This window comes from Lygodium microphyllum, chromosome 8, assembly GCF_053477565.2.
Source record: "Lygodium microphyllum isolate KBCC chromosome 8, Lygodium_microphyllum_v1.1.10, whole genome shotgun sequence".
Taxonomy (NCBI): Eukaryota; Viridiplantae; Streptophyta; class Polypodiopsida; order Schizaeales; family Lygodiaceae; genus Lygodium; species Lygodium microphyllum.
This window is the reverse complement of record NC_141142.1, coordinates 70862-89902: the sequence shown is the minus strand read 5'-3', so window position 1 is coordinate 89902 and position 19041 is coordinate 70862. Positions and strand designations below refer to the sequence as shown.

Below are 19041 nucleotides of genomic sequence, written 5' to 3'. Positions count from 1 at the left end.
TGATGACGGCAGAGACCCATCCCGTGGGTGCATAGGGAAATAGGAACATACCTGACTCCAAGTGTCGTAACGTCCCTCAATCTTACCTCTCGGTAATTGATTGAAGAAACTCCAGTCACACTCAGCCCACCCTCTGTCTCACGCTCTGTTGATAGATACAGGAGGGCAACCATGTCTTGAAACCCATTGATGTAATCCTCACGGTCACTTGTGCAAAGGTTGTATGCCTTGTGCGCATTTGATGGTGCAACTGTGCATCCCGCCCTGTGCCGGCATACAGTGGGAGAAGGAAGGCCAGTGAGCCTTATAGTGCAGTGCACAAAAACAAATTGTGCTTTGTGCATTGAGAGGCCCATCCCGTGCGTGCAACACTTCATTCACACTACTCACCTCTCATTTGATTTGAAGGGAAAAGACTGGTCACTCGCCCCACCCTCTGTCTCACTCGTTGTTGATAGTTACAGAGGGCAACCATACTCACTTTCCCATCCGATTAGGATGAAAGCTCACATCACTCAAGGGGTTTGTCGATGAAGGTCACGTCATTAGTTGTTGAAGAGGCGTACCCAGGGAGGTAGCTATCAAATCGAACATTGTGTTGGATAGAATATGTCGTCTACTAGAGGACAGTTAGACGCTCTGCAGAGAGACCCAGGACACAGCGTACCAAGGGAGGCATTTTCGGAATTGGATCCTGGGGATTTCAAGTGATGATTCCACTTTCTGGACTGCTAGGTGTTGCCAACTTTTCCACAGCCAGCTTCTCGCCCAAGGGTGTTCGCTACCTTTTCTTGGAACAAGGCCTGTTATGACAGGAAATTTCTTTCTTTTCTCTCATAACAAATTTTTTTCTTTTTCTTTTTTTCTTTTTCTTTTTCTCCTACTCCCGAGGATGTTTCCACCTTTTCTCAAAGAATAGGTCGGCATGATAGGGACCTAAGTCCTTTTCTCCCATGATCGATATGTATATTTTTTTCCTTTCTTTTTTTTTTTTTTTGTCCTCGAATTAAGCAAGGGAATGGTAGAAATACCATTTATTAGAACCCACCTCGCCACTGTTACTGGTGGAAAATAGAGAATAAAAGATCAAGGCTGAAAGATGGGGTTGAGGGGACAGAGGGTTGCGTCCACTTCATGAGGAGTGGCTGAAGAACGGCTATCAGAAGTAGCATCATAAGAAGTACAGTGCCACGCCAACGGGGGAAAAGGATCAGGTGACCATGATTGTCAAGATCCCCAAGGAGGGAAGTACTTCTTCAGGCGATATCCATTAATCAGGAAGGGATCATCAGAGGCATCAACGGTCTGCACTTGGACAGAGTCATTAGGGTTGACAGCAAGTACCTTATATGGGCCCATCCACCATTGTTGAAGCTTGCCAAGAAACTTGCCAAATCGTGAATCATAGGCTAGGACCAAATCACCTTCTTTGAACTCCTTGTGCTTGATGAAGCTATCATGGTAAGCCTTGCGTCGAGCTTGCGTGGTTTCCATGCACTGTAGAGCCATCCTACGAGTTTTGTCCAAACATTCCAAGTGCAGAAGATGGCGTTGCAGTGAATCATCGTCCCCCAAACACTCTTTGATAGCCACTCGCAAAGAGGGTAATTCCAGCTCAACAGGGAAAATAGCTTTTGTACCATACACCAGCTGGAAGGGTGTCTGTCCTGTTGCTACTTTATGGGAGGTTCTGTACGCCTAGAGGGCCTCTGTAAGTCAATCATCCCAATCACAACGATATGCGGCAATCATCCTTGTCAGAATCGAGCAGAGGATGTGATTGGTGACTTCGACTTGGCCGTTAGCTCTGGGGTAATAAGGAGTGGACTTGCGATGGCGGATCTTATACAACTCTGTCAACTCTTCCATGACTTTATTAATGAAATGAGTGCCTTTGTCACTTACTAGCTCTAAGGGACTGCCAAAATGGGTGATGATATTCTTATACATGAACAGGGCCATGCTGTTACCATCATCCCGCTTTAGGGCTTTAGCTTCACACCACTTTGTGACATAATCCGTACATACGAGGATGTATCTGTTTTGTTTCCTTCTGGTGGGAGGATTGATTGGACCTACGAAGTCGATGCCCCACTTCTCAAATGGCTTTAAAGGAAGGATAGGTTGCAGTGGCATGGCACTTGTCTTGGTGGGTTTCCCCATTCTTTGACAAGCATCACATCTTTTACAGTAATCATATGCATCCTTATGAAGGGTAGGCCACCAGTATCCTGCTAGCAGAGCCTTCTTGGCTGTAGCTTCTCCTGCAAAGTGGCCTCCACATGGCTCGTCATGGCAAGCCTTCAAAACAATCCCAATCTCATCTCTTGCAACACATCTTCTGAGCACTTCATCTTTGCCTTTCTTGTACAATGCACCACCTAGCAGGGTGTAGGGGGCTGATTCTAACATAAGCTTCTTCCTCTCTCGACTAGAAATACCAGGAGGGTACTATTGGGTTGCTAGTAGATTGGCAATGTCTGCATACCAAGGGGTTACAGTTTCTACTAGGAATAGGGAAGCATCAGGGAGGTCTGGATCATCCTGCTCCTCGTCTGCAGTTTGTGGGATACGCGACAGATGATCTGCCAGAACATGGGAACAGCCAGGTTTGGTAATCACCTCAAAGTCGAACTCCTGGAATAGAAGGAGCCATCTCATCATTCGTCCTTTTACATCCGCTTTGTTCATCAGAAAGGACAGGGCCTCGTGATCCACATAAAATTTAAAGTGGGTAGATAGGAGGTAGTGGCGAAACTTTTCTAGGGCAAACACCATTGCCAAGCACTCCAGCTCTGTCAGTGTATAGTTTCGTTCCCTATCAGTGACTTTTCGGCTTGTGTAATAGATGGGTTGATCCAGCTTCGAGGAGGCCTTTTGGCATAGGACAACACCTATGCCTTCAATAGATGCATCAGTGTGTACATGAAACTCCTTCGTCCAATCAGGAGGTTGCAGAATGGGTGCCTCAATCAGACACTGCTTTAGAGTGTTAAAGGCTTTGTCACATTCTTCCATCCAAACAAACTTTGCATCTTTCCTCAGAAGCTTGTGCAAGGAGATTGCCTTTGTTGCAAAATGAGCTATGAACCTTCTATAGTAACCCCTCGGGGGGGTCACCTTATAGAAGCCCTCTATATAACGTGCGTTCAAAGGATACTTAAAAAACCCCTTTTTAAAATTTTTTCACTATTTTATATACCCCTTTTGTGAATTTTGAAGTCAATAGTTATATCCCCTCTGTAAATCTAAAATTCAAATTGAATGTGCATTCTCATGGCCCCTTCTGTACAATTCAAATTAAAACATAATACTATAGTATTTTAGCCATGGAAGTCTCACAATGATCCAAGATGGATATCCAAACATGATGTTAATATTATGAAACTTTTACAATAGCATTGTAACATAGAGCTATACACAAAAGACTCCAAGATCCACATGTCCAAAGCATGTCTTATACATTTGGATTGTGTAGTATGATAAAGGTTGTATGCTATAAAAAAGAATAATACATAAGTATGTTGACTTCATTACTTTTACGACTAGCCATCTTTAGAGCTTCCGCTCTGTTGTATCAATTTTTCTTCTCATAGCATGATTTAGTGCATTATCACCATGTTCTTCTTGTATTTCTAAGATTCTCTTCTCTCTCAGTGTTTATTGTACACACATTATGTCCGCAAACCCTACTCTCTCTCTGCATCATCACACATCTTGACATTGAGTCACATATGGTAGAAGACTACTCTATACTCCACCTTTCTGAAAGGAAGGGCAACTGTGGGCTACTTTTTGCCACTCCAACAGATAACACTTGGTTGACCTCCATTGATCAACATCTCCAACCCAATTTGAATCCATCCGACCCGTAAGAACCAAAGGTGAATCTTCAATACCCTTTGGATAATGAGTACAAGATCAAACGCCCCCTCGGAAACTACAAAATCCTCATAGCAAGCTTTCAATGAACCACCTTGGGTTCACTAATTAACCTAGCCAACAAACCTACATGAAAGCATAAATCAACCCAAGTGTTAAGAAGCCAAATCAAGGACCCAATCAAATGTCTATAGAGGGAAGCATCCACCATTAGTGAATTTCCATAGGCCATAGCTTTCTAGTTTGGATCCATAGGAGTAGAAATGGCCTTATATCCATCTATCTCAAATGTGGCCAAAAGCTCTTACACATACAACTATTAGGAGATGAAAACCCCCTTGGAGTCTAGTAAATCTTATGACCTAAAAGAAATGGAGAAGACCGATATCTATCATCTCGAACACCTCATGTAGTGCCTCCTTAGTCTACATGACCTTCTAGATATGTCACCTATCAAGATAAAATCATCCACATAAAGCACGAACAATGCATGCTCTCCAACTAAGGTGTGGATATACAACTAGAGATCAGAAGAGGAATGTCAATACCCCAACTTCCCTTGGAGAAACGAGTATATCTTCTCATTCCAAGCACATGGAGCCTATTTGAGGCCGTAAAGGGCCTTCGACCTATACACCTATCCACTTGATGATGGAAAATCCTAATGACATTTTATGATGGTTAGGAAGAATTTGAGATAATGTATCAATACAATTATCATTCAGTAAGACCTCCATAACATCAGACTTTGCCATATCCTGTAAGGAAAAACCTCCTGAGAGCAATCTTTTGGTTGTTTACTTGGTACATGGCAGTTTTTCGGAGGATCCTCCCAAGTAGGGGCAGGCGATGGCACCCCTATTCCTCCTTCCCTAAGCCCCAAGTGCAAGCACACCACTTTGGACTTGCCTTGGAGACAATTAATGCTGCCTTGCCAGTCCTGCAGTAACAATTAACGCTACCTTGCCAATCCTTCAATATCAAACCCCAAGTGTAAGCACACCACTTTGGCCTTGCCTTGGAGACAATTAATGCTGCCTTGCCAGTCCTGCAGTAACAATTAACGCTACTTTGCCAATCCTGCAATATCAAACCCCAAATGCAAGCAAACCACTCTGGCCTTGCCTTGGAGACATTTAATGCTTCCTTACCAATCTGTGCTCAAAACAAACAACACAGAGGTCGTCTTAAATCATTTCATTTATGGCCACAAGAATTCCAATCGAGATGTGAAGGGAAGCAATTTCCTGCACCTCCATCTGCAATAGGTTCATCCTCTCCAATACCTACTTATCCATCCTTTACGGGACTCGACGTCTTCTCTTGCCAGAACACTCCCCTTGTCAGGAAGACGCAGACTTAGGCTAGCAAAGATGCAAGTCGGTCAAAGAATACATCATCAGTCCAAATTTCTCCACGTCAAGGCGAGCAAAGATGCAAGATGGTCAAAAGGATGCCTCATTAGTCCAGATTTCTTTGTATGCTTGCAAAGGAAAAGGAGAAGGATTACTAAGAAAAGGAACAAGTAGCTGAAGCCAAACATGAATCATCTGGAGAATGGCCGCCCGAATGTGACATTGAACAGGAAGATCTTATGATCTATCCAGTTATTCAATCTCCTCATCGTATTTGCCATTGCATGCAATTCTGGAATGACTAATCATGAACTCATGATCTCATCAATGTTTGTCTCTCCTGTGTGCAGTCTGGAATAAAAGCTAACAGTCAGAAATGGCGTCCCAATGATCAAGTGCCTCTTGATTTGATGAGATAGAACACAGTGAACGGTTTGTTTGCCCCTGAACTCATTAATGTCTGTCTCTCCTGGGTGCAGTTCTGGGATGGAAGCTTAGTGTATAAGATACCTTCTACCTGTCCTTCATCAATATTTAAAGCTAGCTCCCTATGAACAACAATTCTTGTGCATTGACACCTTTGAAAGATCTACAGCAAGCAACACAGCTGAAGCAGCAAAACCTCCATAAATGGTGCTTGTAGACTTTAAAAGCTCCACACCAAGCAACACATCTGAAGCAAAACCACCATAAATGATGCTTGTTGGCAAGCTTAGTTGATGAAGAAGCTTGGTATGGAATGCTTTTGCAAGGTAGAAGTCATAAAATCAAGGTAGGAGTAGAAATTTTCCATGAAATCTATGAAAGAAAGTTGGAAGAAAGAGAAGAAACCCTGTCTTTTAAAAAAGTAACTCAAGATTGGTCTCCATTAAAGACTGTAGCTTTCATTTTGTCCATGTTACCCAAGATTTTGGTCAAAATTTTAGTCACAACCTGCCAAAATAGCTGAAGCCCGCCATTATCCACTAGTTCATGCCAAGAACCTCCATCTTAGTCATAGTTTGTGACAAATCTCCATGTGTGACCACGGTTATGGAAGAACTAACTCCTATGACTAATTTTTAACTATGGTTTTCACTCCCTAGTCACCGTAACTAGATCTAATGCATGAAAATGACTTCTGACTGGATCAAAACTAATGCTCTGATACCAAAGTAATGAAGCTAGCCTAGCTTATCCTAAAATAGCCCCCATCTAAGACTTCTCTCCAAGTTCACTTTCCTTTCCATTATGCCCTCTCACAAAACAATTTGGCTACCTACATCCTATGATCCTTTTCTACAAAACATGTTGCTCATCATTTCCCTTTTCAAGTGATCCACTACTACACATTCTCAAATGTCACCATTTCTAGCCTGTGCAAGTTGCCCCATCATCATTGTCTAACTATTGCTACTACATTTGGGATTCGTCTCAATGCAACATCCTCTTGGAGCTATTTCCAACATCTCTAACTCCATCAACTCACCTCCAATCCTAGCCCTCCAGACATGAAGATCAAAGGCCTCCTTGTACATACTTCATTTTGATACACTCTTCTCTCATTGAGCATTCAATTAGATTGTATTGCCATATGCCTTGTAAAAATTGTGCCTTCTCTATTGCCCTAGCATTTCCTTAGAAGTGACCCTTCTCACAACAAGATTGATAATCTTTTGAACTTTCTACTCAAGAATCCAAATAGACTTTGCAAGTAAAATATTTAGCATCTAAAAGACCCCAAACATAACAATTGAATTGTGATCCAAGTTAAGGAGATGGTTCTAAGTACAAGTTTGTCTAGATTGCACCAAAATCCTAGCCTTGCACAAGCTGAAATAGGTCAAGCAATGTTCACATCTCAAGCCCACGACACCACAAAGAGGAAAACAAGTTCAATAATCCACATAAGAATGATGGATGATCACAATACTTTGAGACTCCCCCTTCAACACCCCTTTGAACCTATGATTTCTTGGTGTTCTATAATACCAAATAGCACTATGAAGAATTTGACATTCTCCAATATCCCTTTGACATAATATTTTAACTCTGGAGTCTGTCCAATGGCTGCTTTAGCAACCACTCCAGTGAGCAGCCTACTAGACATAGATGCAATAAGTGCAACCACTATAGTAGGTGCATTTTTTGCATCTAGCCTATTAGACAACCTCATCTTTTCTAGATGCAAAAAATGCACCTACTAGACATAGATGCACTTGACTAACTAATGCACTGACAACTGTCTCCGCCCAGCCTAGCTGTGGTCTTTTGTTGCCCTTAGTTAAGAGGTGGGCCTAATTACATATTTGGCAAGTGATGATGAATACCTCAGTCTCTCATAACTCGTACTGCAACTGCCTTGATCGAATATTGTGGTGATGTTCCTAACCAAGGCCTTTACAATAGTAAACTCACATAACCTGCACATGACAGCATCCACCAGATAAGTATATACAACCGAAACATGTAAAGATGGCTTCAATTGTACCACACACAGGTCCAATCAGACAGCTCCTTGAAGAAATGCTCCTCTTTGTCTAGATGATTGTACTAATGTGGAGCAAATTATTGCATCAAGAAGGTCTCTGGACTTGAAGTGTTAGTATATTTAAGTTCCAAGGAACAATTAAAAGGCATACATTTTGTTTTTCCTTGAACTGTTGTGTTTTCCAATTATGTAACTTGAAATCAATGTAAAGGACAGAAAAGCTCACATTGATCGATTGCTTGTGTTATTGGTTAAGTTATACCATCAAATCTCACTATTGTTCTAACTGAATAGAGAATAGAGAGAGAAACATGGGGCACTTCAGGTCAATCATCCTGAACAACACAAGAATTCAACAATTAGCTCGCAGTTCAATCTCACACAAACAATCAAAAAAGCACAGATACCAACCCAAACAGTGGAGTAGTAAGGGATCACAACCACAGGCAACAATGTAATCAGCCTTTGCAAAGCAGTCCCAGCTCTCCACAACAGGTGTAGCAGCAAAAACACAAGGTGCAGCCATCTATAACAATAGAAAACAGGTTTCATGATTCAAGAATGATGTCATCCAGCTGTAGAAGAAGCTCCACAGTAGAAAATGTAGGTTACATCAGCTCAGATTAGCAGGTAAATAGGTCACCCAACATGAAGCAGGTTGGGAAGCAGCAAATGCAAAGATTGCAGACATGTAATCAATGTAAATACAGCAGCCAAAACAGTCATTTTTTATACTATGTGAGAATGCACAAATGAACAGAAGTGATAAAAGACAAATCGTGAAAATAGTCAAGAACAAGAACTCAAAAGCGAATGATGAATGGGCAATAGGATCCATAAATGAAAGCATCAGATGTACAGTACAGTGCTACAGAAATACCAACATGTGTGATGACCAGCAGTGCATTCAGTCTCCCTCTCTCCAAGTGGATGTAATCGAATACAACAATACTAAGTGAGTGGAAAGGGCCACATAAATAGGCCATAGCATCAGACAGAAGACAAGAAGTTACCATCCTCATCTTGATGAAAAAAGCTTATACATACCTTTTCAGATATAACCAACAACTCTTCTGTTGTGTCACATTTGCAACCAATGACAAGTTGCTCTTCTTCCTCTCCATGAGCTCAAAACGTCTCTTTGCTGTTGCGTTCTGTGCAAGAAGAGCACGTTGGCTGTAAGACATCCTGCTCTTAGGAGGATGGGGAACCTGCCTTTGTGCTGGACCTCGCAAGGAAGTCTGATTCTCTGCCAAAAACTGCTGCATAGAGGCAGCCACATCTTCGTTTAGCTTCCTATGCTACACGAGCACCTCCACCATCTGAATCAGCTCGAGCGCAGTATGAAGCTTCACGCCATTCTGGTTCAGGGTTGCACGGCCCCCCTACTGTTTGTTGATCAGCACAATAGCATCGGTGAGACATTAGTGAGCGGAGCGGCAGTCTTGAGGACAAAGGCGCCGCTGGTGACGAGGTCCTCAAGGACTAGCCAGGACTGGCCAGGGCAAAAGACGCCCTCGATGGACTTGCATGTGACGTAGTCCTTGACCTCCTTCTGGTGCAAGACAATGGGAACGGCCCGAGCGAGGGAGATGGCGGTGGCAATGGGGAGTGCAGTGTAGGGGACGCCACAGATGACGTCGAAGTAGAGGGAGGAAACGGTGCACCAGATGGCCTGTGCAACCTGCACAAGCACGTCAGGGAAGAAGACGATGAAACGGAGGTTGATGTATCTGGGGGAGGTGATGTCGCTCTTGAGCTTGAAGCTCCTGAATTTGATTGCCTCAGCCTCATGAAGAGCTAGCACAAGCTTGTCGAGCTCGGAGAGATGTCCATGGTGGCTCGCTTGCCCTCTCTCTCTCTCTGTGTTAGCTCAACAAACTGATGTCAAACAAGTAGATTTCGATACTTTGAGTATACCCTTGTAGCTCTAAGGTTACGTTATTTGTAACACACAACATTAATGCAACCACATCTTAACTAGCAGAATTATTTAAATTATGAAAGAATGATTGTTGGTTCTATTTATGAAATGTCACAAGTAGCAAAATATCCCGGTCTCAGTGTTCATGAAAAATACTTTTGGTAGCAAATACAAAAACCTTTAACTTATAACTTTGGAAGGATTCTTGAATCAAATTACATGTATTTTTTCATTTTTATAACTAAAAATTTTCAAGGGTTCAAGGTTTAAAACCTTCTTCTTTAAAAATTGAGGGTATTTTTGAAATTTTTTCAATTCACTTTACATTAAATCTTGGATTTTTGGTGAACACTCCTCAAGCTATAGTTTTTTGTTTACTTCTTCTCCCATATGGAAGCCCTAGCATTTGTTTTGAGCAGGGATTCAAGAATTTCCACTGAGAAAAAATTCACAAAAACCATTAATTGCTTTGTTTCTAAACCAGGCCCAATGGATAAAGTTGAGTTGTATTGTATTTGTCTCCTTTTCCTACTTGTCAATTTGGAATGTTCTAGAGAAAGCACGCTTGGGGGAAGATGATGACTACGAAGAAGAAGATTATGAATTTGATCCTATCTTTAGGTTATATGCTCCACTACAAGATATAGGAAATATACCGATGTCTAAAGTGATGAAAATCCAACTTAGTAGCTGCATTATCTTCCTTAGCATCAATAAGAGAACCAAGAAAATCATGCACAATGACATCTTCATTACAAAAGCCATAATCCTTGAGCCTAGATTCTACAAATGTGGCTTCTTAACATGAGTGGAAGACAATGATTGGCTGATCTTCTTGCCTTCTATGCAAAGAGGGGGGGTGCTATCCATACTAAGATGCGATTTACTACTACACTATTGTACCACTTCTATTTCGACCACTATCCATGGTAGTTTACAAGGTTGAGTGAGTTGAGAAACCTCTTGATTGCCCTCCCCCAACACTTCTAATATGCCTTGATGTAGTCAATGCCTAATTTTAAGGACTCTTTTTTTCCAATATCCACAACTCATAACTCATAAAGTGGGCCACTTTACTCAAGATAGTGAGCCACTTAACTTGAATAAAGTGTGTCTAATTTTTTGGAGCCATGCACTACCTTGCCACGCACCATTTTACTAGCATATGCCCTAAAAGGCAATGCCAATAAAATTGCAAGGAGAGGGAACAACTATGAATGCTTTGCCTCACCCAACAAAAGCACCTATGTTGCCTATAATCCTCAAACTTGGAAGTTTCTAGATTTTAATGTGAACACAAGGTAAATTCACATTGATGAAAAGCTATGATAGAATCCACCCCCCCCCCTCCCACATGCTAGTTGTAAACATTTGTCTCGTGAGAATATATATGCCTTTAAGTATTGATTCCCCTCCCCCCATCTTCCCCCCACTCATCCCCTTACCACCCCACACACCCCCTCCCCCCCCCCCCCCCCCCTGTCTCCCTAAAAAAGTATGCTTCTGAATTTTTTTAAATAAAAAGACCCCTAATGTAAATTTTACATGAGGTGCATTTATAAACCCCTTCTGTTTTAGGAAAACTGTAAGTCAACATAATAAAAATACCCTTTCTTTTGAACTCACGTGGTATATTACATGTTCTATAAGGTGACCCCCCCGAGAGTAACCCACATGGCCTAAGAATCCCCTCAGCTGTTTGAGGTTGGTGGGTGCTGTCAGAGCTGCAATCTTTTCGATCTTTGCAGGGTCTGTTGATATCCCTTGTGCAGAGACAATGTGGCCCAACAGAACTCCAGAAGAGACCCCAAAAATGCATTTGTCGGGGTTGAGGGAAATCCCATACTCCTAGCATCGGTCAAAGCATCGTTCCAAATGTCCCCAGTGTTCACGAATCAAACTATAGACACAGAAGTCATCCAAATATACCTCAATAAAGTCGTGCAGATGATTTTGGAATGCGGCCATCATGACTTGCTGGAAAGTAGCAGGGGCATTACAGAGCCCAAACGGCATCACTCGATAAGCGTAGGTCCCCCATTCTGTGGTGAAGGTTGTTTTGGACTGGTCTTCTTCTGCGATTTGGACTTGGTTGTATCCACTGAACCCATCCAGAAGGGAATAAAGCTCATGTCCTGCCACCGTGTCCAACAATTGGTCTGTAAAAGGAATCGGAAAGTGATCCTTCTTCATCTTGGAATCGAGCTTTTGAAAATCCACACATATACGAAGCTTGCCATTCTTCTTGGGTACAACCATGATGGGTGAAACACATTCAATATTTGCCACTGGATAGATGAACTCGACTTCCAGAAGCTTCAACAGCTCTGCTTTTACCAATGTGGAATAATTCGGGTTCATTCGCCTCTGTCGTTGCCGTACTGGCTTGGCACCAGGCTCCAAGTCAATATGATGCTGACATATTGTGGTATCAATCCCCTTTAGGTCTTTGTAGAACCACACAAACACGTCCAAATTTTCTTTCAACAAGTTGTACAAGGTTGACAACTCCTCTTCTGGGATATTGCTACCCACCTTCAAGTGGCATTTAGTGCCATCTGCATCCACAAAAGTTAACAGCCTTTCACCTTCTACTTCACGAATGAAGGTCCTGCGGACTGCTTCTGGGTACAGATCTGACTCCTTCAAAGGAGTGGTATCCTCTTTTGATGTCCCACTAGAACCAACTTCTTCTTTTGGTGGAGACTTAGGTTGCTCTTGGAGATGTTGAAATGGGATTAGGGCCGTTTCGGGCTTGGTTTCAAGATTAATTACCTCTTGGATCGAAGACTCATCTTCTGATGACACATCTAGGAATGTCACATAACAGGGACCCTCTGATTTCTGTTGGGTTGGTGAGACTGGTGCTTGTTGGCACGGTGCATCATCATCATCTTTATTTGGCAAGGATGGGTTAGGACGGCATGAGCCATTGCTGAAAGACAGCTTATTCTTCTTAATCCATTTCTTATAAAGATTTTGCATATGAGAAGATCCATTTACCAGACCAAATGGTACCATCGCCATTCTGTCCCATAGCATGAGCTCGTCTGCTTCTGATGCTTCTGGACCTTCTTCTTCAAATGTATCCTCTGCAAGTGGGATAGACTCTTCCATCTCGCTTTCATAACCTTCTTCGTCCATATCATATTCATCCTCTTCTATCTTTGTCTCTGTCTCTGGCTCTGCTTCTGTAGGAGCTCTGTAAGAGAAGAACAGGTTCTTTGTTTCCTCTTCTGCCTCTGTCTCTAGCTCTGCTATGGCCATGTAACAGGGAGAGCAGTACATCCATGCTTCTATCTCACTGTCAGAAGTGATTTCGGAAATAGTTCCTGGTTCAGGCAGAAAGTATTCACCCATTGACAATGGCTTTCTCACGTCTGAGATACAGAATATACGCGTCTGGAGACGTGACTCTGAAGTCAAAGCTTCTGGGTAGAGCTCATGTATTCTCGCATCTGAGAGGCAGAATACACGCGCTAGGATACGCGACTGCAGACGCGATGACAACAAACATAGCTGCGCGTCTATGTCTGCATCTGTACTGAAATCTACACGCACTGTCAAACGTGCTCAGTCGGCTGATTTCAATTCGACAACCGCCATCCATGATTTATTTGTGCTATAAGAAGTTCAATCATAGATCCTAATACACAGAGAGAGAGAGAGAGAGAGAGAGAGAGAGAGAGAGAGAGAGAGAGAGAGGACTCACCTTGGGTCTTTGGTGTGGACGGGTGGTGGCGCTTCTTCCTTCTCCTTCTTCCTCTCCTTGGTGAGTTACTCTCCCTTGCTGCTTGTTGCTTATTGTTGTCTCCTCTCTTTGCTTCTTCTTCCTCTTGTTCTCCTCTCTTTGCTTCTTCTTCCTCTTATTCTCCTCTCTTTTGTTCTCTCTTTCTTCCTCTCCTTGGCTTTCTTCTTTTCCCTCTTGTCTCTTTGAAGTGAAAGAAGAGGTGAGTCATGAGGAGGTGAGGCATGAAGAGACTAGACTACATGTCGGCTAAACTCGAGCTTCAGAACGTGCAAAAAATACAAGAAAGGAAAGGCGCAGTTTGAAAAGAAATGATTCAAGTATCTTTTGAATTTTGACTTTTGCGTCTATTTTCGCGTGTATATGCACGTCTAAGTTTACCTAAACACGCTTATAGACGCAAATTTAGATGCGCAAATTTAGACGCGTAGGTAAACGCAGGCATAGACGTGCATTTAGCTTTTATCATGAGTTTTTATTTTTAAGATAAGTTTTGACAGTAAGTTCTTATCATAAGTTTTTATGTATTTATAATAAGTTTTGTGTATTTAAAATTGAGATCTTAGAATAATTAATACACCAACTTGAAGTTTTTATGTAAACATATGAATAACAAATTTGATGTTGTCATGAATTAGGTTTAATCATGTCATCGTCATCACCTAGTGCAGTGCATGCTGATGAGTCAACGAGCACATCCTCAAGTGAGGATGAAACATTACATCTTCATAATCGAGATGCATGGCTACGATGAAAAATTAAATGCATGTGTGATCATTGTTGAGGGTGTATTTTTCGAGCACGTCGAGTTGTAATGTCACACCTCAGCATGTATGGAGAATGGGACCGAGAAAAATCACCGGTATTCATTGTTTTTTTTAACACTAAGATTACTAGTCTATGTTACTCAATATATATCAACGTACATGAAACTCCCTTTTGTGGTTGAGCAGGATGCGGTGCCATATTCTCAAATGCTCCCTCCCAGGTGTCGAGAGACTGCAAAATGTTGACGCGAGGAGGCAGAGTCTTCAAGAAGAGTGGAGACTGACGACCATGATAGTAGCCCTCATGAAATGCCTCATCAAGTTGTAGAGGATGAGATTTTGGACAACATGGTACACCATCTATTTTCGCAACCGGTTCAAGGAGAAGGTCACTCTACGAAGCCAGATGACTCACTATACGTAGTGTCATGTACTCCATTGTATGAAGGTTGTACATACTCCGTTCTTCGTGCGTCCCTCAAGATACTTAACTTGCAAACAATTTATGGATGGAGTAGTGTCAGTTTGAATGCGTTATTGAAGTAGATATCAATTCAGTTTGGCTTATGAATCATAATATTAATTATTCTATTTTAAAATCAGACACAAATATATGTTGGTGGTTTTTTAACTCACTTTTAAAAATATATGTAGGTTATTATCACAAATGCTTCCAAAAGGAAACAAATTGCCAACTAAGAGAGAGCAAGCAAGACATTACTTGACATCTCTAGGAGGCCTCGATTATGTCAAGATCCATGCATGTGTTAATGATTGTGTCTTATTTCGTGGGATTCATGAGTTCGCACGAGAGTGTCCTATTTGTGGCGAAACAAGATACGAAGTGGAGATGAAGTCAATGGATGTGCCTTGTAAGGTTTTGCGACATTTTTCGATTGTTCCACGTATTCAACTTATGTTCAAGTGTAAGTCTATTGGAAAGCTCATGTCATGGCATGCTAGTCATCGTTCAAGTGATGGAAAATGGAGGATCCCTGCAGACACACCGGCATGGCAACATATAGATAATTTGTGGCCCGTTTTCAAAGAAGAGCTAAGAAATTTGAGATTTGGTTTAGGTATGGATGGAATCGATCCATTTGGTATCAAAAGCACATCATACAGTGTATGGTCAGTGGTATTGGTGAACTATAATATTCCTCCATCCATGGCAATTAAAAAGGAATCTGTAATGTTGTCCCTTCTGATTCCTGGAAAGCACAAGGTAAAAAACATGGACATTTACTTAGAGCCTTTGATTGAAGAGTTAAAAATGTTATGGGAAGGTATTGAGGTGCAAGATACAAGCGCATCTGCATCCTCTAGAGATTTCACGTTGAAGGCCATGTTGTTGTGGACCATGCATGACTTTCCAAGATACGGAGAGTGTTCAAGTACATGTATATAACTCTATATTTGAAATTCAAGACTTGAATCAATTTCATATTATTAATTCACTTGTTTGTTCAGTTTTAACCACATCAGGATATCATGCATGTCCTATTTGCGGTCCCTCTCTAGTTTCCTCTAGGTCGGCACGTGTAAAGAAGGTTATCTATGACAATCATCATCAATTTCTTCATATTGACCATCCCAAATATGTTCTCTCTACTAATGGAATGACTCCACAATATCTAACCATTCGAGATTGGAAGGAGAGATGGATTAATGCCGACAGCCATCCTCCACTCGGCATGAGTCGGTAAGAAGTGCATTTCTCTCGATTGACTTTAAAGTATTTAGCATGACGAATTGTTTACATAATATATTGTTTGTTTGTTAGGTTCTCTATATTTTTTCATTTTTCGATTTGGACTGAACTCAAGATCAATCACTTATTGAACCCCATGCACATATTCAAAAATGTTGTATCTACATTATGGGATCACTTGATAGGGGCTCATGATTCAGTCAATGTAAGGGAGGATTTACGTAACATTGGTCGCATGAGATGAGCTTGGCCACGCATTGGACCCAGAGGAAAGATTGAGCTATCCCATGCACCTTGGATGTTGTCAAAGAACGATGAAAAAATAGTGAAGAAACAAATATGTAGCTTTTGAACACCCACAGGATGTATGAGATGTCTCAAGGGAGCCTTCATAAAGAAAAAGAAAAGAGGTGTGGAGCAACTATCTGGTTTGAAGTCCCACAATTGGCACAAAATGATTTAACTAAGGGTATCTCTAACCATGAATATAGTAATTAGTGGAGTAACTATGTGTAAACTTTGGGGTATGATGACTTTTTCCTCAACTAATCATTTGATCTATGAATATTATTTACATTCAATTCGCACTTCCTACTAGCATATCCCATTGTGTATCCAAAGATGTACATGATATCATTTACAAGATGGGAGAGCTTGTGAGGTGTATATACTTTGTATTTTTTCATTATATATCTTTGAATTTCTACACAAAAATAAAAAAATGTCAAATACATCCTGACAGATACGTGAGCTCGAAGGAAATTGATCCAAACACATTGCAAGATGCTCGAGTATTGATGCCAGGAGGCATATTACACGGTGGATTCCGTGCCACGGTGGATTCCGTGAGGTTTTACGGTGGATTCCGTAAACTTTTATTACCGGGGCTCATACACAAAGTGGATTCTTTGTGCGAGAAGTCGATGGGGACGTGGAGCCCCGAGAGGAACACCAAGGAAAAGGGAATTCTCTTGCAAGAAAATCTATCTTGTAACATCAACAAGCTTGTTTATCATGTTTCATATTGTCACAATGAAGAAAAGAACACCAGGCACAACAAATCTTCATGCAGCATCATGTAAATCTCCCACGGTTTTTAATAGAATCAACCATATTCTTCAACACCTTCACAAAATCCATCAATATCACAAAGAAATACACCATCTTTGAATGGAAATACATCACATAGTATTCATCTTCAATATCTTCATAGTCTTCTCTCTCAATCTCTCATATACAATCACTCTGTTTTAGTAAAATTGGCTATCTCTGACTCTCTCTCACACACTCCATCAATAATACATCATATCCTTACTACAATCTCTCAAAATTACTCTCAATAATCACTCTTAGGTCGTGGATACCCCTCCCAAGAGGTATGTCTGATATGAAAGGTCACCAGAGCCACTACAGTGTCTCTTCACAGCTCACTACTGTCACTTCACTCTAGTCTTCTCTTGAGTCTTCAATAGCTACTTCTTCCTCTTCCTTCAGCTCTTTTGCACTTGTATTCACCTCTTTCCAAGGCTAGAAAACTTTCCCCAAAGTCACACATACATTCCACATAACACTTACAGAACAGTCTACAGAATAGTACCAGAACAGTTACAGTACAGAACCAGAACAGAAACAGAACAGAAGCAGAAGCTCTACAGAAGACCTACAGAAGGTTACAGAAGGTCATCAAAACCTCATAACTTACTCTCAAACCATTCCAAACTCTCACAAACCATTCAATAAACTTTCACAATATCTCATTCTTCATCAATCAATACTCCATCCCTCCTTATAGAAGACAATCAGAACAAAACAGACCAAAACAGAAGGTATACAGAACCATTCAGAACCTATCAGAACATCACAGAACCATCAACAAACATCATGATCTTCCAAAACACAATCAATATCATCCAAAACACTCTCAAACCACTTCCAAACCAATCAATCATCCCATAAAATCAATCATTCAGCTCTCAAAAACAACAAAAATCAGCCAAAAAAACAAGTCATTTCAACACTCAACATATCCCCACACTTAATAAGGAAGCGTCCTCGCGACCCAGGAAAAAGGGAATACAAGTTCATTGAAAAGCTTCACTTTGATCTTCAATATCTTTTTTTTAAAAAGAATCCATCCACCACGACCCCATCTTATAACATGTTTCTGATATAAAAATACAAAGAAAGGAAAACTCTTTTATACATTAACACCCTTATCAAACTAAAAATCATCACAAATTTGTAAAGGATAGAAGAGTTTGGTTCTTCTTCATCATCTGCATCTTCTTCAATTCTCCATCCACGTGCTGACTCGTCTGAAGGTGGAGGAGGAGGTACTGGATCTGATGGAGGAGGTGGAGGTACAGTCTTCTGTAAACCTTCTTAACATCGAGGATTTTCCTTGTCTGCTTCTGCAACAGCTTGAGAATCTCTTCATTAGAAAAGAGCTGACGAGTGGTCACAAAAGGTTCTCCTTTGAAGGGTAAAGACAGAGCCTTCCCTAAGCCTCGAGACGTCAATGTCATAGACAGGCCTTGGACTACTCCTGTCTTCTTGCTGTAAGAGGCCAGGAACTCATCACATACGGACGGATCCTCTGGAAGTAATGGAAAAGGAGTGGCCACAAAAGCAGCAAGTCCTGCCTTCGTGAGGGGCTCAAAAGTAAGTAGGGATGAGTAATCCCTACTAACTAGTGGGACGTACTGGATAGGGGGAGGAGCATGAGAAGGCGCCATTCAGATGGTTACACACACACCACAAACACAGACAATCAAAGAGAATGCCTGGAAGGGTGTGTATGTAATGCAGGAATGTGCACGGAAGAGTCCCAGTAAAGGAAAAGCAAAAAGCACTGATGAAACAACAAACAACACCTTAGCAGATGTGTTAAGTTGGTTTATGTTGGTGTTTTTATTTTTATTTATTTTTATTTTTTTGAGTTGTGATTTTTTTATGTTTGAATAAATGGAAAATGAGCAAGGGAGGTGAGGGGAATTTTTTTTAATATTTTGAGAATTTTTTAGAATTTTTTACAAATTTTAAAATGATTTTTCCATTTTTTTGGCAATTTATGGGTAATTTTAGGAAAGATGGATTTTTCTGAAATTATAGGAAAGGCAATTCCTAGCAGACAAAGGTCCAAAAATTGACAACTGGCAGAATGAATTTTTAGAAATTTTTTTTA

General features: G+C 41.2%; 1 pseudogene; it reads right to left on the bottom strand.

Annotated features, from left to right (window-relative positions):
- Positions 1–7659: 7659 nt before the first annotated feature.
- Positions 7660–19041, bottom strand: part of LOC148031877 (uridine 5'-monophosphate synthase-like) — a 37802-nt pseudogene continuing 26420 nt past the window's right edge.